The sequence below is a fragment of the Pyrgilauda ruficollis genome, unplaced genomic scaffold (genome assembly GCF_017590135.1).
Source record: "Pyrgilauda ruficollis isolate IOZ18807 unplaced genomic scaffold, ASM1759013v1 scaffold238, whole genome shotgun sequence".
Classification (NCBI taxonomy): Eukaryota; Metazoa; Chordata; class Aves; order Passeriformes; family Passeridae; genus Pyrgilauda; species Pyrgilauda ruficollis.
In genome coordinates, this window is record NW_024523427.1 from 33,849 (window position 1) to 53,551 (window position 19,703).

General features: G+C 43.5%; 1 protein-coding gene across 2 annotated transcripts in view; it reads left to right on the forward strand.

Annotated features, from left to right (window-relative positions):
* The first annotated feature begins 6,574 nt into the window (after positions 1-6,574).
* LOC121354766 (fatty acyl-CoA reductase 1-like) overlaps positions 6,575-19,703 on the forward strand; it is a 112,966-nt gene continuing 99,837 nt past the window's right edge. The window contains exon 1 of one of the 2 annotated variants that reach the window (XM_041469619.1): positions 6,575-6,630. The gene's annotated coding sequence lies outside the window, so the exon portion shown is untranslated. Of the gene's footprint in view, positions 6,631-7,058; positions 7,083-19,703 lie in introns of those variants that run through there. The other variant, XM_041469617.1, reaches the window with a different exon arrangement.

The following is a 19,703-nucleotide window of genomic DNA, read 5'->3' on the forward strand; positions in this document are numbered from 1 at the left end:
GAGCCCTTTGAAAGAGCAATAGCTAAAATAGCTGAGGGTTCTTTTGAATTCTGAAAAAATGAAAACTGAAAAAACTTTGATCCTGATATTTTCTGACAACACATTTCTGCTCTCCTGAATAATTAGTAATTTAAGGTTCCTTTTTGTTAAACTATGGCTATCTTGAGTCAGCTGTGTTTACTGTGATCCAAATATCTTCCTTCAGTGGAAACAACGCTTGAAGGAAGCTCATCAGGGCAATTTAGGCTGCCTGAAAATTTGATTCCTTAGGTTGAATCATTTGCTATTACAGGGTTTTATTTTGTTAAGTTCTCCACACAGCCTGAGGATGTCGGGAAGTGCAGCTTTCATAAAATACACACATCTTTTCACTCATTTAGATTACTTTTTAACATAAGGATGGCGATCTGCTCAATGTTCCTGTCTTTCTTCCTGACGAATTAGATTGGCCAAATGCTGGGAACAGAGGTCTCCAGAGGCAAAGGAATTCCATAAATCTTCTTGAAAGGCAACCTCCCAGGTCCTGCCCTTCCTAAAAGCCTACCAGCCCCATGCACACAGATGTTGGGCCTGCTTGCCGTGCAGCTGAGGATCCATTGGGAAACTATTGCCCTGTACAGCATCATCCTAATTCTTGCTGAGTTGACTTCTGACATTACAATATTATAGCTTGAGGTTATTTTCCATGTTGTTGTTTTTTCTGTTGACTCTCTTTTTCTCTCACTGTTGCTGCCACAATTTCATTTCAGTCTTTTCTTACATTGCATAAGATGTAAAAAAATTCAGAAAAAAAATCTTCTTTCAAAGCTTGCTGAGGTCACAAAACCTGTGCTTCTAGAAGGCGGGCCAGGGATAGGTGAACTCCTGTACAGTAGATCATGGCACAGTCATTTGTTCTGGAACTTTTTAAGTGTTTTGGAGCCCAAAATTTAATAATTAATTAATAATATTTACCAGCTGTTTGGTGTTTAAGTCTGCTCCTAACAGTCTACTAAGACTCTGTCACACTGTGAATCTCTTGCTGAAATGCTGAAACTCCCTGCTCCTGCAAAGACAGTTTACAGCAAGGAATGTATCAGGAAGAAATGTCAGTAAGGAATTGAAAATACCTAAAAGAAGAGCCTGTGCTATCTAACTGCAAAAAAGGCAAAACATCTGCACTTGTGAAAAGTTAATACTAGCAAATGAGCTGTAGAAATAACAACCTGAATATTGTAGCTGATTATTATGATGATACAATATTCTGTAGTAATTTTATGAAAAAAATGGATTTGTGCTTTCTTTAGAGGAGTTGCCAAGGTGTCTGTATTTTCTCTAGTATTCTTGAGGAATATCTGGAATATCATAGACCAGACATCAGTAGGGAATAATGGATAGCATGATCTCATATAAAAGTCGAGTGCCTTCAGAAAATGTAGTGTGCATTTCTGACTTTCTGCAAAATACTACTTGGTATTCTCTCATGGTACTATTTCTCTAATTGTATTCCAGGATGAGAAAATCCAATAAAAATGAAAAAGGCTTCTAAATGCATACCCCAGAACTGGGTTTTGCCCTGACTTCTGTAACGTATTGTGTTGGGTTGTGTTATTTGGTTTGTTCTCAGTTTCCCCCATATGTGCTTGTGCCCTAACCTCCCTTTCCCTAAATGTCAATCCTACCCCCGATCCTCCCACTGCACCAGAAAATTCCCAGTTTGTCCATAAACCCCCTCCCAGGCACGTTGCCTGTTACCCAGCCCTCCATCCCTTTTCTCTAGAAGCTTCTGGGAGAGGCGTGGAGTGGTTGGACCAGGGCCAGGAGCCCCTCCCATTAAGCCTTTTCGAAGGCTGCCTTAATTGTCAATTATCTTGCCGTTCCTCACCCTTGTTCCCTTATTGGTGGACAGCCAATCCACTGCTTAGTCACTCCCCCTGCATTTAAGATGTTGTTCCTAGAATCTCGGGGTCTCTCTGGAATTGTGAGGGTAGGCGTCTTTCATGTTTTTCAGAGAAGCCTTGGATTAAGTAAGTACCCTCTGGAGCGTCTACTCCCTTCCTTCGCAATCGTTAGTGTGTGCTCCCGAGGAAAGGGCTCATAGCCCTCAGCCCCCATCTGTACTCCCGAGCGCAGAAGTGTCCCCTGCAGTCGCCAGTGCCGGGGCTAGCTCCGAGGGGCAGGGCAGCTGCCGGCTGGACACTGACACTGAGTTTTGGAAGCTCAAGTTTCATTTCTTAAACACAGGAAATACTGGGGTGTTGTCTGCTCACATTTCTGTCCTGATTTCCAAATTGAACTGTTCTGGATGCAGATCAAAAGAATAAAAAAAATTGCCATAGCAGAAAACTGCTCCCAGGTGTAGATTTACAGGCTTAGAGATCAGCCAATCAGGAAATAACCAATCTACCTTTCGATTCCCATTAAAAAGTTGAAAGATTACAGCACAAGCATTGTAAGTTATATGGTTAAAAAAGGCAGGATTAAGGCTTGTGTGACAGGGAGCCTATTTGTGTCAGGCATCAATCACTTAATGCAAAGTGGCTTGGCATTTTCAGATGTGAGGCACTTTAGACATGCTTAGACTGCTACTTGTTTAGGCATAATTTGACCTGAAAACATAAGATATTTAACTGATTATTTGCAGCACTGTGACATTCCACTGCTGGTTACTCAGTACTCAGTGCTGCCACTTAATCGGTGAAAAGCAGCAACAAATTTCAAATCACAGAATTATGGAATTGTTTTGGTTGGAAAGGACCTATAAGGATCATCAAGTCCAACCCTTAACCCACCACTGATGCATGTCCTCAAGTGCCACGTCTACATTTTTTTTAACATTTCCAGGGATGGTGACTCCACCACAGCCTTGAGCAGCCTGTGCCAATGCTTGATAACCATTTCAGTGAGGAAATTTTCCCTATTACCCAGTCTAAATCTCCCCTGGTGCAACTTGAGGCTGTTTCCTCTTGCCTGTCCCTTGTTCCCTGGGAGCAGAGCCCAACCCCTTCTGTGCACACTTGCACTAGTAGGATCCTTTTTTAAAAAAATCAGCATTAGTATTTTTTTTTAATTTACACTCAACAACTTGCCACCTTCTCTTTCTTCTCAGATATTAGGTTCATGTGAGGAAGCTATAAGTGGGTTAAATTACTGTTACTGAAGAAATCAACCTGTCCAAAGTCTCTTTGGCAGCTTTCCGTGCATAGCTATGATTTTCCTTCATAAACACCAGGTTTGATACAACTTGATCTGGCTGACAGATGAAAAGATCTGTTAATAACATCTGCTTACTTTAAAATATTAATTGTATTAATTGTAGACTGAATTTTTAAATTTTATTCTCAGAGTCCCTAATCTTCACCTGTACCTTGGCTGAAGGCTAACACATCATTGGAAAAAAAGTGAAACTGTGAAATACAAATTCCTTGTATTAAGAAAATAAATGCACCACTACTTAATTAATTCCCTCCCTCTCACAAGAAAAAAGAATTAAATATTTACCAGTAGCAAAATTATTTTTAAAACATGTTTGCAATATGTGGCAACTAATATTCTGTTCAGATTTTGACTCTTTTACGACTCTTCAAGATACATTATTCCATTAATCAGAATTTTAGTGTTTGTCTAATAGATGATTCAAAAATCGTCAACATCTTCCATTATGTTTCAGTTTCTTTCACTTGGTCTGTATTATAAAATCATGGAATCATTTAGTCTGGGGCATGTAAAAACTGCAGAAGATACACCCTTTCCAAATCCAGAGGAACAACCACATTGGAGAAAAGGTTAGAGAACAAGGTGACTTGCTAAATGAGAAATATAAGAAGTGGGTATTGGGAGCCATAAAGATAACAGGTGTCCCTTTAACATTTTGTTGCTAAACAAGCGTTATGTAGAAAAGATTTCAATATTTCAATTCAACCACTCAGACTGTTGAAGCTGGGCAGCCATAAGTAGGAGTGAGTGGTAGGTAAAAATAATTTTAATAGAGACATGATTTTCTCCATAGAATAAACTTAATAGTTACTGTATTTGACTTTTTTTGGTCAGTCTCAAGCAGAAATCTCATAGGTCAAGATGCTACTTTGTAAAGATACAGGTATAAATTTCTGGGGGAAAAGTCAAGGTTAATTACTTTTGCATGTTTTCTGTTATATTTCTTTTCCCCTCTGGATGCTTAATGGATAAGTGATTGCTTTGCTCAGAGTGAGTGCCTCACCGAGACTGAATTGCTTGCATTGCCAAGAATTCAGAGAAAAACTGACATCTGGAAAGGAGCTTTTAATTAAATGAAATAAAAAAAAAAAAAAAAAAAAAAAAGAAAAGAAAAAAATAGATGCTCCAGAGTGAGTTTTGAGGACCTGTAGCATATTTCCCAGTGTATGAAACTACTTGCAGTCCTCTTTAGAGGAAACTGCAGATGTTTTGACTCCGTGCTCTTCTCATGCAGTTCATCCTTGCCCATCTCCTTCCAAAAAAGCATGTAACACTTTTTTCCTACAGACTCCCACAAGACTTCAGACAGATTATTATTGTTTCTCGAGCTGAAGCCTCCACGTTCTCCCCAGCCCTTGACACATTTGAGAGTTTCACTGCTACCTCCATTTCCTGGGTTCAAAGGGCAGCCTTCTCAGGTTGGCGCAATTCCCTGTTGTTTCTTCATTTCCTCAATCAAATTATGGTCTCAGCAATTTTTTTCCTAGAGATTTCTGGGAAGCTGTCATGAATCGACTCTGACTTGAGAGCAATTTAATGTCCTAATTGGTTCTTAGCTGGGAACTGTTCTTCTAGCCTGCCTGCTTTTTGGAAATTTCCTGAAGGAATTTCACTAAGTTTGCAGATTTGTATGTCTCCTATACAATGTCTCTTGGAAGAGTTTCTGAAGGAACTGATGCTTATCAAGCTCTCTATTCGGTGTCCTGAAAGATAATACTTAAAATAGTTCTGTCTCGTTCTGGGCTTCCCAAAAACTTTCCTTCTGGGTAGTTTTCAAAGTGCAAGACCATGGTCATTGAACAAAGCCATCCCTCACTGTCTATTCTTTTAAATCACATCTTTGTCTACTTGTTCCTCATTTTGGTGTCAGTCACCATCAGTTCAGGTATGGCCTTTTCAGTCTTGACAGACGCGTGGCCAGACTGTCAAGGCAGATGTTTATGTTAACGAACATGCCTCTCTTTACTCGGAAACATCCCAGCAACCATCAGTCACTTTCTGCAGACAGCTGGGACCTCCTCAGTAGAACCACTTTCCTTGTGGTTTCTTTCCTCCTGCTACACTTCCAGTGAATGAAATCTGAAACTCCTTTGCTGGAATCACAGAATCACTGAGATTGGAAAAGACCTTTAAGATCACCAAGTCCTGTAAAAGAAGCTGTAGGTTGTTTTTCCCTGTAAATGCAAAAATTAAATTGAAACAGAGCTTCCACTCTCCTGTTGAGTGCTCCAAACCTTTGTGACAGCACCTGGGTGTTGGAGAAGGCAGAAGCTTTTCTTCCATCTGTGTGAATTATGAAGGCAAAGTTCTCTACATCCCACCCATTTCTGTGGGATGAATCACCTGCTCAGCTCTGTATGACCCTGCTCCAATACATAGGTGTAATATAGAGAGCAGGTGACACAGACCTTGTGTCCTGGTTGGATTTTTGTGGTCCACCTGGGTCTTAGAGCCCTGTGTCCTGTGATGCATGAAGGTGACTGGCACATGTACTGTAAGGACACCTGGCAGAATGAGGTAAACGAGGCTTTGGAGATTCCACCTAGCTGTAGATCGTGCCCAGATGTGTCAACAGGTACTGGTAGGTCTCATGTGGAAGTGGCAGGCACCTGTAGCCTAGAAGCGCCCCAAGCAAGGAGCTAGAGGTGGGCGAGCTGCAGCTGTGGGTGCAGTACTTAATCCTTTTGTGTGGGGTGTTCTGCTGATAGCTCTCATACTGATTCACTCATCAGTGAGCAGTTTACCCAATCTCTCCCGGGCTAGCTTTTTCCCAGTACTAATAAATGGAAGGAAATAAATGAAATGAACACAACCTTGTAAAATTAATTAATGCTCATACATGCTGCAAGGGTAATAAGAGGCTATAAAAACGTCACACACATCTTGCTGATTCTGATGCTGAGTTGAAAAGATCTGAGGGTGTATTTTCTATTGCCGAAGAGAGAAAATGAATATTGGTGTTAAAAGCAGGTATTCCAGGCTGAGTAGGTACGCTGCAAATCTCGGTTTTCCCCTAACGCTTATAAGACAATTTGCGTAATTCACTTAATATGCCTATTTTATAACTCTGTTTCTGTGCACAACATTCTTCCTGACTATTTTTATCGCAGCCGTAAATTCTGCTGTAAGCTGAAGAGAGTAGGGAGGTGTAATAACCTTGGAGGACACCCGAGGGACCACTCGCCCTGCCCCTTCACTATGGATTTAGGAGCTTTTGGGGCTCCCCCGCCCTCCCCTGAATGCCTGCGGGTCTCCAGCGCAGCCCGACCGCGCTTCCCGCACTCCCGGCCGCCGGCTCACGCCGGCGCAGGCGGAGCGGAGGAGGACGAGGGTGGGGAAGGGGCTCGGGGAGGCGCTGAGGAGAAGCCGCCGCCGCCACCGCCACTCGCTCCCGCCCCAGCGAGCCCGGAGGCGGTGGAGAAGCCCGGCAGCACGGTAAGGAGGGGAGCCCTCCGGGAGGGAGAAGGGAAGGGAGAGAGGGAGCCTTTTCTCGTCTGCCTTGCTGGTTCCTGCAGGGCTGGCGCGGCGTGCCCGCACCCCCTGCGGCACGGCAGGGCGGGGAGCGGCCGTGCCGCCGAACGCGCCTGTGCCCCACAGCTGAGGGGCGACGCCGGCCGCGACCGCGGAGGAAGGGGCGGCCTGAGTAGGGGGTTCACGGGCACACGCGGGGCCGAGCGCTGCCGCGGGGGGGCCGCTCTCCCGCCCTGGCGGTGCCTGGCGGCTTCTGCTGCAGAGCCCGCGGCGCTGAGCCAGCCGGCCCCAGTCTGCACCCCGGGCGGGTGCGCATCCTCCCCCGGTCCGGCTCGGAGCAGCGAGGCAGGCGCTGCTGCTGCCCGCCTCCCTCCCCCGGCCGGATACACACTGTCACACCCGGAGCGCCACGAGAGGTTTGTTAATTTTATTTGGGTAGGTTTTGTTTGGTTTTTTTTTTTCCGTGGTTTTTTTTTTTTTTTTGGTTTTTTTTTTTATTTTTGGTTTTTTTTTTTTGGGGTTTGTTTTTTTTTTTTTTTTTTTTTTTTGGTTGCTTGCTTTTTCTCTTTTCCTCCGCCTCTTCTTTGCCGGGAGTTGCTTGCGTGCTGGGGAAGGTGGGGGGCAGCGATTTGGAAACAGGAATTGGTCGGAAAAGCGGCAATTGAAGGTAACAACCCGCTGGGGCACGGCGGAGGGAAGAAAAGGAAAAAAACCCAAAACACCCGAGAACGTAGAAGATGGTGTGGGGGCGAGGGAGAGGAGGAGGCGACGCTGGAGAGGGAGGATGCCCGGGAGGCGGCGGGGCCGGGCCGGCTGCTGCGGCTGCCGCGGGGCCGGTAGGCTCCGGCGGGGTCGTGCCGGGCGAGTACCGCGGCCGGGGGAGCCAGGAGCGGCCGGGTCGAGCCCCTGGCACCGGGCGGTGCTCCGGCGGCAGCAGCGGCCCCGGCCCCGCTGGTGCTTCGGCTCTTCCTTGGGTGAGTTGACGGCGGGGTGCGACCCTGTGAATGAGGAGAGATGTGGCGAGCGGCTCCCGCCCTGCCTGGCCGCTGCGGGTGGGCGTAAATCGTCAGTGCGATACAGTTCAAAATAAAGGAAGATCTAATCTGATTCTATGGGAGGATTGCCTTTTTGTTTTCTTGCTATTAGGCCCATACTTTTTTTTTTGTTTTGTTTTTTTAATAGAAGTGTGGTGTTAGATAGCGATAGAATTTTAATCATGTGAGGAAGGAGCCTTACTCAGAGCCTTGATGTTTTCTGTCTCTTGATTGGGAAATGACTGGATATCCCTGCTATCCCCCACCGCAGGGCACCACAAGCACAAATTTTGGTACAGGATTCTGTGAGGATATCCTCGGCTCTCTGGAAACCAGAGACATGTGACCTTGTCTTGTCTTATACAGTCCTTTACAGTAATGTTACTCAGAACAATTTGTTTTTTCGTGTTTGCCTTGGAGCCTTTTAAGGGCATAGCTAGAGAAACAAATAACTAATGACAGACCATTATCTTGTGGGGGGGAAGCAGTAAAACTAAATGGGAGTTCACCCAGAAATATTGCACTATAAATTCTGTGAAAAGGCTAGTTTTGGATCTTCATTTAGACTGAGAATTTGCTATCTCTGAAGGTCATTTTTAGGCTAGAAAAATGTGTTCCAAAATCCATATCTACTCCTGGTTCACTGGAATTTCTATTAAAACAAGTGTATGGTTGAACTATTAGATGATCCTGGAAACACAACAAAGTGCAAGGCCTTTCAGAAACTTCAATACCAAAAGCTCACATTGTTTTGGCTTGTTAGTTTAGAGTGTAACTTCCTGTGCATGCTGGCATTCTTGGAACCTTCATCCCCACTTATTAAGAAGCTGGTGGCACAGAGATTTGCTACTGGAGTTTATTTTGATTTGCACTGCTGTATCAAAAGAGTCATAGTTTCTTAGCGGTAATGTTCTTGACAGAAAAGTCCAAGTTCTGTTCATTACTGAGTTAGGGACTCATTTTCTGTTTGAAGGAACTACATAGTTTAAAAATTGATAGTTGCTTTAGTGGAGTTGTAAAATCCCTGCTGCAATGTAGTGCTTTAACCTCTAGATCTATTGTGTTGTTCTGACAACTTGTTTCTGCATAACTATAGTGTTTTAAAACATTTGTGTTTTGGGGTGTTTGTCTAAGTTAAAGTCACCATAAATTTCAGTACATGGGTGATGAGAACTGGGGATGAGAAAATTGAGGGAGATGGGGATGCATTCACTCAAAGGTATGTGAATTAAACATAAAGGAATAGCAGATTGAGGCCAGCTTTCTACTATATTTAGAGTATGTTTGAGGATGGATCTGATATTGTAACAAAGCTGCAAATTCTTCTGTTTTTCCAACTCAGGATTCAAGTTTAATCCTTGTCAAGGCGTGTTCAAATTAGTGGTGGGGAAATGTAGTTTTAAAACATCTTGGAGACCATGTGAGAAAAGGCTGAGTAAATAGGACCCAAAGCGTGTCAGCTGGGAAAAAAATATCTAGAGATCAACTACTAGGAAAGTAATAGAAAATGGCCTGTTAACAGAGGCACAAAGTTTGTGGCTCTGTTACAGGAAGCAGCTTTGACTGATAAGCTTCTTGTACCTTCCCCAAAGTCAGTTCAGATCTGACAAACCTGAATCTTGGGGAGGTGGGTGACTTGAGACAGTGTGGGAGTTCTTGCAGGGAGAGGAACATGGATGATGACAGGCCAGAAGGATTGTGTCAGGGACTGTTGGCAGTTTGACCAAAGGCACAGAAGCTGTCATTTGGCTGCATGGTGCAGTGGAGAACACAAACAAGTGGTCATTGTCTTCAGAAATGTTCTGAATACTGGTGATTTTGAGTCTGTGGTGGAGTGTAGATCCTTGCTCCAGAACAGCAGCCTGCAGAATTAGACTGTCATTGGAAAAAAATCTTCCCTCCCCCCGCCCTGTCCATTTCCCATAGAAAGATCCTAGTTCTGAAAATTTTGCCAGGTTTTTCCCCAATAGCAAGTTATTTTGACCTATAGCAGGGACAGATCACATGAGCAACTCAGTGGGGTGGAGAAAACTATTGATGAGCACCTGACTCCTCTGGGGACTGTTGCTTATCTTACTATTGTTTTTGGTTTTGCTGTGTTTGGAAGAAAATATTGGGAATAACAGCTGCAGGGGATAATATTAGCATTGTCCTATAAGAATGCATTATTTCACATTATCACTATGAAAAATTACAGCATTGTTTCCCTAAGGGTCCTGAGTCCACGAAGCAGGCTTAAGAAATGGAAGTTTGAATATTATCCAGCGAGATTAAAATTATCTAAATTATTAGAAGTGGGTCATGGAAAGAGTCAGGCATCGCCAGATGTGTCTGGAAATAAGGATAATTCGAAGGACGTTGACTTCCGTGGCTCAGGCAGCTATTTCACAAAGGCATTCCTCGTTTGGGAGCTCTTCACCTGCGCTTGTGTGGAGCTGCGCTGGCACTCCCCAAACCTTGCTCCCTAAACGTGGGCTCCTGTCTGACCGGGGGGGCCTGCCTGACTGCCTCACCTCTGGCTACGCATTCCCGACCTCCCGCTTGGGATGGGACTATTACTCCTGGCCGAATGCAAATCTGCTCGTGTTGCTCTTGGCCTGGTTTTGAGTTGGATGAATTCCTGCGTGTGACTCAACGCCTGACCGAAACGCGGGAGGGATCGGCGGGGATCGTGCGCCGGGGGAAGAGCGCGCTGCTCCTCCTGGCTGCAGGGGCCGCTCAGCCTCACGGGCTCGCTTGGCGCTGCGCTAATGCTTCCGCGCCGCCTCCCGATTTAATGTGGCTCCCATCTGGGCAGTTTGGAGAGGGAGGCGACGTGCCTGCCTGTCTCCTGTCACTTGTGTGGACGTACCCTTCAAGGGTCTGATGAACTGAGTCAAAGAGGAAACTTTATATCCTTCAAGATAAGACTACAGCAGATGCTTTTTCTTTTATTACAGTTCTTTTCCATTCAGTTTTTGAATGGTAAGACTGTGTTTCCCATTTTCAAGACCATCTGGGGCAGACGTTTTTGTGGTTTTTTTTAAATCTTATTTCCATAGTGCTTTAAGGCTTTCTTTAGCTGTCTTTGAGTGACATGCAGCATTAAAATTACAGCAAACTAGGTCTTCACATAGTGAAATAATAATAGTAGGTATGTAATTAATGTTCTATTGATAATTACTAAAAACTGGAAACCCTTTCTCCCTCAAATCTTTGACTATATTTGTTGTTAAAGCATGAGGCATATTGCAGGTTTGGCAAAAATACCTGTAATATAGTTATAATTGTGTTCTGTTCTAAGCTTTTATTAGCTGTGTTTTGCAGGAGTTGTTTGAATCTGTTTCTCTTCGTGTGTATCCCTGCTTAGGGAGTTTTACGTGGCTGGAAATTGCATGGGGCTCTGTTCTTTCACTCATGCTCACAGAAGAAGGTATCTTGTGCATCAAAAATATGCTGTTGTGTTTGACTCCAAAGTTTTCTCCTTCCCAATTAATTTTTCTCCTTCCACAATGTAATTGTGGTGCAGCTGTGCCCATAAAATATGATTATAATAGGTTTTCCTCATACTTCAATTAATTTTTAATCCTCTATACCAGTATCCAAAAAATATAAAACTTGATGACTGATTAATGCATTCAAGAATGGCAGGACTGGTCACAAACCTGGATGCTTATAATATAGTTTCTAAAGCCATCTTTTGGCCGTGCCTTTGTCCAAGCCCAGATCCATGTTTTATTGTGTCCAAAGGTAAGAAGTAATTTTACCATGGAGTGTTCTCTGTAAACAAATACCAGGTTTTGATTCCAGTTTTGAATGGCTTGTGTTTACCTTTGTAGCAGCCTTAGTTTTCAGTACTGTTCCGCAGTGCTAGATAAAATTGGGACTGGCTGGACTGACAGCTTCTTTTTTTGGTTTGTTTGTTTGTTTGTTTTCGTTTTTACCTTCCCGAAAGAAGCCATAAACCTGATTGTTTGAAGGAAATAAAGGTTCCCTGATTTAATGTAAAGAAGGGGGATTTATTTTGCTGTAGATGGTTCAACAAGGCCTTTTCTTGTTTGGGGGCTGCTGAGTATAATTACACTATTGTGTTACAATCTTCTCTAGACTATTCCTTTAGAAACTACCTTGATAATGTGGGTGAAATTATGGAAATGTTAATTGACTGCAATTTTGTAAACAGTGGGATAGATAAACAAGAAAAAGGTTCTTGCAAAGCTATGCAGTTGTATTGTTTTAAGAAATGTAAAGCAAGAATAAGTCTTACATTGATATTGAGCCAATCACTCCTCTTTCTGAGGAAAATCTGAAAAATGGAGATGCTGTGTAGGAAAAGTACCAGGCCTTTCAGGAGTGTAGTTCCTACCCTACACTTCAGTAAATGCTGAAAGAGAGGTTCTTAATTTACTCACAAAATATGTGGGTATTAACAGAGCAGAGCAGTGTTCTGAAAGGTTCTTTGGAATGGGTGTAGTGTGGCTACAATGGCTGAGATGGTTACAGGCGGTTTTGATAGTAGCCAGAGGTGGCACCATGTAATGATTTCATTGGCAGAATAAGAAATGGCCTGAGTCATCATTTTAGGTGTGATGAGGTGTTTAGCAGTGATAGCTCAGGGGAGTTACAGCTGACTGGAGCTGGTGCTGTGCTCCAGCTGAGGCAGCGTGCCCAAAATGGCAGCATGACACTTGTGCTGTCTCTTCGTCTTTAGTGTGTCCTTGTTCCTGAGCATAAGTAGCAGTAACTTGGAGAAGGTTGCCCCTGTAGCAATCAACATTGCTTTGGCCAAACACATGACACTCATTGGAAATACATTTTTCTGTCGCTGCTGTTATTTATACATGAATTAATGGGTTTTTGCCCACTTTTTCTGTTCTGAGGTATAATGTGAATAGCTGTACTTCTGTGAGCTTTGCTCCCATTGCTGTGTCGTTCTGTGATGTGAAGTCATTTAACTCATTCACCATTTGTCAAAGTCTGGCTTTGTGGGGTTGCAGCATCTGAGATGCCTCCTTCATCACTAGGGCCTCAGAAGCAGGTGCTGGTGCTTTGAGCAGGGCTCTGGCCTGCAGGCGGGTGTGTGTGTGTGCCGGGGTTCAGCACTGCAGTGTGCTGTGATGCTCTCTTAGGTACCATCCTCTGGTGTGGTCAGAAGCAAAGTGATCATGGTCTGTGCTGAGTGACTGCCAAACCTAGGAGCTCTGCCCACTCTGATCCTGGCTGGGACCAGCAAACACGGGGGTGGGTTGGTGTCTCTTGTCAAGTGGGCACCCGGCTGCTCAGCCTAGAGCAGTGGCTTGTGTTCAGCTGGGCTTCTGCAGAGAGGCAAAAGCAGTTTGGAGGTGGGATGAAAACATGAGTGGGTTTTGCCTGTCCTTTCCTGCCTTTGTGGCAACCACAAGATCAGCTGCTGGTTTTCTGGAGTAAGGAAAGAAAAGGAAAGGAACCACTTCTTTTCCCAGTACCCTGTGGAGCTTCTGGGATAGTGGAGCCAGGGACTGCCACAAATCTTTTCAAAACCATCTGCTTTTACCACCTGTCTCTGCTTATTGACTAACATGTGGTCTTGTTGGGCATTAGTTTTAAAAATCTTTCTCTGTAAGGACAGAAATGAATCGGTTTCTGATCCAGTCCCAGGCTTGAGCCGTAGGTATATAATGGAGGAGTTTCAGAGGTGCTCTGTTGTGAGGGAGAGTGTGAGGGGGAGAAAGATAAAAGGACTTACCTCCCTGACCTAAAGCACTTTCTGATGTAGTACACTCTCACAGAGCTCTTTTATTTTTGTTATCTGTTGGTCTGACATGCATGGCATGATTCTGTTTAAACCTAATTTTAAGGACAATTTTGAGGGTGAAATTTTGTTACAGAAGGAGCCCTTAGCAAAACTGTTGCATATACTGACATCAGCTTATTCATTGCTTCTAGCCTTAAGTCAAGGAGAACATCACAGTCCAGGACTACTTCTAGATTGCCTTTGGCTATTGAATTAAATGTCATTGCTGTAAAGGACTCAACTCCTTTGTTGGACAAAAAATTTTTGAAGAGGCTAAGGCTATTGCTCCCCAGGCCGTTAGTAAGACACCCAAACTCATATGAAATGTATTCACATTCCTAAATTGAATGTGACAGACAGAATTACACCCTTAGTTAACCCTCAGCATGTATAACTGTATCCTTGCTGCTCTACTTACCATCATGCAGACTGCAAAGAAACAACCTGCTTGCTTTTGTGATAAAAGATCTGTTTGTGCAGCCTTGGAGCTCTGATAGCCATGTAGTGTGTGCAGTAGATTCTTCTTTATTCCTGTGAGTGCAGCTGGAATTTCTCAGCCTAGCTCTTTATATCCCCTGTGATCCTTTCTCCAGTAATGTACATTATTGCTTTGATGTGGTTCTGCTTCTGCGTCCCTGTGGAGCCCTGCTGCAGGAAGAAGTGAAATCCCAGGTCAAGATGTTACAGACATTGAATGACACTAGTTTCTACCAGTGACCTCCTTTGAGTCCTCATTGCTGCTATCTTCATTAGACACTCCAGAGCAATACATTCCTAGTATGTAACAAAATGTCAGTGATCCCCTCTGCATTTCTTTGTGCTTTTGCATCTGAAATAAAGCTGATGACATGTGCAGAGAGGAGAGGGCCAGGAGCCCAGGGGCAGGGTGTTTATGCCATGCTCTGTTGTGTGTAGCAAAATAACCATCAAATCTTCCACCTAGATTCAGTACTCAAACCTGCCAGCTCAGTGGAAAAGCTTTGTGGTTCTGCAGATAACCAGTAACATTTGCCATAACAGTGTCTAGCTATGGTTTTAATTTTTCTTTATTCTTACATTTATGTTCAGTGGCTACTGCCTTGGCCTGTGCATCCTTAAAGCAGCCAGTGGGTTTCTGCTGTACTTGAATTTAAGGTTTCAGTGTACCCTAAACAACACAGTGATTTGATAGGACATGCTGGATCCTTGATTCATTTCTCAGTTAGTATTTTTTAATTTCCCCTGTTTCCTAATCTCTGTGTCCTTTCCCAGGCATTTTGGTTTGTTCCTTCACCTAGTTCTGCTGCCACTTCATTAAGCTGAGAGAGCTCAGGCTGTGACCACAAAGCCTCATTTCCTGCCTGAGGTGTATCCCTTCACCTTTGTTTTGACCTATTCCTGACCACTCATTCCTCTGTAGTGTCAGGCAGACTGCTAGTTGTGTATTAATCTCTTTGACTAAGAGTAGAATTGAACTCATCTCCACCATGTTCTAAAGCTGTCTGTGTTCACACTAAAATCACTGCTTTACAGGCACCTGTCTCAAATCTGTCATTCTGCTGTTTGCTACAGGGTCCAAATCAGCTGATTTGTGGAGAAGTATCAGTTCCTGGTACTGGAATGTTCCATAAATGTGGCCTCAGGTGTTTTGGCCCAGCATTTTTTTTTCTGTTGGATGTTTGTATTGGCCCATATACAGCTAAGATTGTGTTTCTGCCATTGGGAGCACTGAATTTTCCACCAAGGGGAAAGCCTGTTGCTTTGGTTGGCTCAAGGTTTTTCAAGAACTGATAAGGCGTTGCTTACAGCTGATAAACTTGTCCACAAAGAGTTCTCAGCAAGCAGATCGAGGAGAAGGTGGAACTGTATGCTTCCAAGATGATGTGAAGCACCCCACCCATATGTTAAAGATGAGATCTCTGGACTCTGCCAACACAGTAATACTGTTAAACCAACCACATATGCAAAATTAAACTGAGATCTGACAGCAAGTCAATCACAGCCTACAGAGGCTTTAGCTGCTCATACTATTCCGCTTGGACAGGGGATGTGTGTCTTAATTCTCAGGTTCCTCTTGGGAACTTTTGTCTGTCAGTGCTACATTTACTGCAGCATAGGTTTTCAAGTAATGAATATTTGTGTTTCAATAGTCACCCCTCTGCTGGTGAATCATCAACAGGCTGAAGTTGCATTAATACTGAACACATTTGTCACCCTTTCTGCAAGGCCAGAATTCCCCCAGCCCAGGATGCTGATGTACAGAGGAGGACAGGTTGCTTTGCTCTTGACATTCAATATGATTTTAAACTTCCAGTCTTAAGGGTTATAGGTTGGCTCATCTAGCTGTTGGTATTTAACATTAAAAATTAGATAAGCATGTTGAAAAAAAGAAAAAATAATACATAATGCCAGAGATTCCATTGCTGTCCATAGACTGCATCCTTGAAGATGGGGAAGTTCTTGCCTTCTGAAGTGACGTAATCTGCATTTATCAAAATCCAACTTCTCTGCTTGTCACTAACATTTAATTTCCCTGGCAGCCTAGGTAAGTCTTATTCTGGGAGATGAATTAAGGTGATCTGGAGCCCTTCATAGGAACTTTTTTGTCATCTGAGGTTCATGTGTTCAAAATGTTAAAACAGTTACAACACTGTAAGTCTTTCATTAAATTACAGTGTGCTTTCTAAGAGAGTAGTTCTCTTGGTTTCCACGTACACCTACACTGAGTGTGACTAATGTGATTGTGACTGTGAGCCCTTAAATAAAAAGTGGAATTCAAGAAGTAGGTCTCATAGCATTTGTAGATACAGAGCAGGAAACTTGTACTTTGTCTCCTGGGTAAGAAGGGTAAGCTGAATTTATTACATCTGATTGTTGGAATTAAGACAGTAGGATTTGGTTTTGTGAAATGCATGCAAGTCCTCATATGGATTTTTACACTCAACATCCAATTTTCAATGTGTTGTGTATATTATCACTCTAGAGTAGCATTGGCAGCTTTTGGTGCTTTGGTCCATGCAGCTCTGTAAAAATATCACCCTGTACTGCTGACTCATTTATAAAATAAAATGGGCACTTCCTTGCACTTATTTTTTCTTTCTTTTCTGTCTTTTAGTCTTCAAAAATCCTACCTGCTATGTGCAACCTTATGTCCTTTCCATGCAAAGTATAGTGCCCAAAGTATCGTCAGAGATGCTTTTTATCTAAAGTGCTCATAATTGCTAGCAGCAGCTTCTTTTAAATCATTTACAGATTTTCATTGGAGTGTCCCGTAGGTTTTTATTCTGTACAGTGCTGTGCAAAAATCTTAGCAAACAAGAAAGTTCCACTTGCACTAATAGAGGTATTGCATCTATTTGATAATTGTTTTGAAAGTTCAGGAAGATTAAGGCCAGGAAAATACAGTAAGGATAATTAATTCCATGATGAAAAGGTCATATTTCATTGCCTTAGCGTTTTAAAATGCCATGTTTTTCATACATTATGGAAATTTACCTTAATTCCTTTAAAGAGCAAATTCTGATCTGAGTGCACTGTTATCAGTTTTCTCTTTCTGTTGTCCTCCTGTTCATAAGTTGTAAACCTACAACTGTAGAACCCTTTTTTTGTTTATGGGTGAGGCTTTTTTTGTTTGTTTGGGGGTTTTTTTTGTGGTTTTTGGTTGGGTTGGTTTTTTGTTGTTTTTTTTTTTTTGTTTTGGTTTTGTTTTTTGGTTTTGTTTTGAGTATTTCTTCATTGATGAAATAATTTCTTTAATGCAAATAAATGTTGGGTGTAGTGTTAGCAGGGGAACATATCTTCTGATGTTTTAGCATAAGCATGAAAGTTCTACTAATATTTCTCCACCAGGACCGTATACTACAAGATACGCTGGGCCGCAGGTAGTGTGGTCTCTATCCTCTTGAGAATATTTTCTGTCAGAAAACATTGATTTTAGTGGTCCTATTAAGTTTGCACTTAGTGTTTACTTGCACACTCATTGGAGATGTGCGTTTTCTTTGTAAGAGTATGTCATTATTACTGAAAAGCAAAGGGAACATAGCAAAGCACACGAGTGATAATAAGTGGTACAAAGTATGTGAAAATTAGGTAAACATGGTAGATGTGAAATCAGATAAAGAGGTCTGTTAGCGTGACAAAGGCTGAATGAAGAGGAGCAAGGCAGTGTTTTGCACTTGTTTCCCACTTCACTGTTACAAAGAACATGAGATTAACTCTGCTTTGCCCTGTGTGACACATCTGCAGTGCTGTGTCCCATCCTGGGCTCCTCAGGACAGCAGGGACATGGAGCTCCTGGCGCAGGGCCAGCGGAGGCTGCAGAGATGATTTAGGGCCTGGAGCATCTCTGGCAGGGAAAGGCTGAGGGAGCTGGGGCGTTCCAGCCTCCAGAGGAGCCCCAGCTGAGAGGGGCCCTCAGCCCTGGGTGTCCCTGTGTGCAGGGAGGGCTCCGAGCAGGGCCCAGGCTCTGCTCCGGGGGCCCAGCGATGGCACCAGAGGAACGGGCAGGGACTGATCCCAGGAGGTTCCACCTGGACAGGAGGCAGAACTTCTTCCTTGGGCACTGACCGAGCCCTGAACAGATTGTCCAGAGAGGCTGTGGAATCTCCTCACTGGAGATACTCCAGACCCCTCTGGACACAGTCCTATGCTCTGTGCTGTGGGATGGCCCTGCTGGAGCAGGGAGGTGGGACCAAGTGCCCCACTGTGGTCCCTTCCAGCCTGAGCCATCCTGGGATTCTGTAGCAGAGTGTATGTGTTGTCTAAACACATGGAGTAGGGAGTAGTATTCAAAAACAACATACGGTGGATACAGCTTCCCTTCTTTTGTTCTGAGTACTGAGAATTGGCATCTGCACAGAGGGCTTTGTCTGAAGACCTCTGGAAATGCTGCCATTAGACAGCTTTTGGGTCCTCCTGCTGCTCAACTCAGAAGCAAGTAGTGATGAGTCTGCAGCGGATTGCAGGTCCCTGGTAAAGGCAGAGGAAAGGATAGGTAGCAATCTTGTCCTGAGCGCTCAGGAAGTCAGCCTGGCAGATCTGTCAAGGCAGCAGTGAGATTCTTTAATGTCAGTGAAGGGTAGTCTCACTGGGCCTCCACTGTTCCTCTGGAGTAAACACATCCTAGCAGAATCCATATGGAATCTGGTAATTTTAGTCCTGTTAAGTAAGTTTAACATCATGTGTCAGAAAGGTGAGTTACTCTTTTTCTTCATTCCTTCAGTTACTTTGAAGATACTATTAAGGGAAGGGTTGAAAGTTTTCTTTGTACTGTGGGTATTTCTTGGCTCTCTGTTCTTCTTCCTTAATCAGTATTTTGAGGCTAGTGCTCTGAGTATTTGGGGTCTCTTCTCTTTAATGTCACTGGCTAGTTGTGAGAAGCACTTTTTGGTAGATAGCTGCTCATGGAGCTTGAGGGCAGAGCCCTCTCCAGTTTTATAAGGGTGGGGTGAGGATAAATGCTGTGTACTCAGAGCCCAGACAGTGTGGGATTGAGTGCATGGGCAACAGGTGGCCTGTCTTGCAATTTGTCCCACCAGGCAAGAGTCATGGTACGTTCTTGTTCCAAACACAGTTTTGTACAAAAGGAAAGCTTGCCTAGGTGAACTTAAATAAGCAGTGCAGCACAGGAAACAGAATATTTTACTACTCAAACTATTTTTAAAAGCTGGCTGTGTTCAGATCTGTCAGGCTGGATGGGGTTGATGCTAGGATGCTGAAAGAGGTGATGCAATTGCAATGCTGCAGTTGCAATTCTCCATGAAAGTATATCAGAGAGGTTCCTGAAAACTGGGGAAAGGCTTTATTTATTTATTGCACCCAGCTTTTTAAGGAGAGAAAGAAGGGTAGTTCAGGGCTAGTCAGCCTTCTGCAATCTCTAGAAATATTATATATCATGTTTCCAGAGAATTTGTTTTCAAGTGTGAGAAGAATGAGAAGGTAATCAAGAACAGTTCATCCAAATGTACCAGGGGCAAGAAGTATTTGATGAACCTGAATGCCTTTTGTGAATTAATGACCAAATATGTAGATGTGGGCATATTGATGGGTAAAATCTTTGCTGTGAGGGTAGTGAGTCACTGGCACAGGTTGTCCAGAGAAGTTGTGAATGCCCAATCCAGGGATTGAACTTTTAGCAATCTAGTCTAGTGGAAGGTGTTTCTGCCTATGGCAGGGGGTTGGAACTGGTTGGTCTTTAAGGGCCTTCCAACCCAAACTATCCTGTGACTCTCTGACTCCAGTTTTTGTTATCATCTCTCAGTGAGGAAGTATAT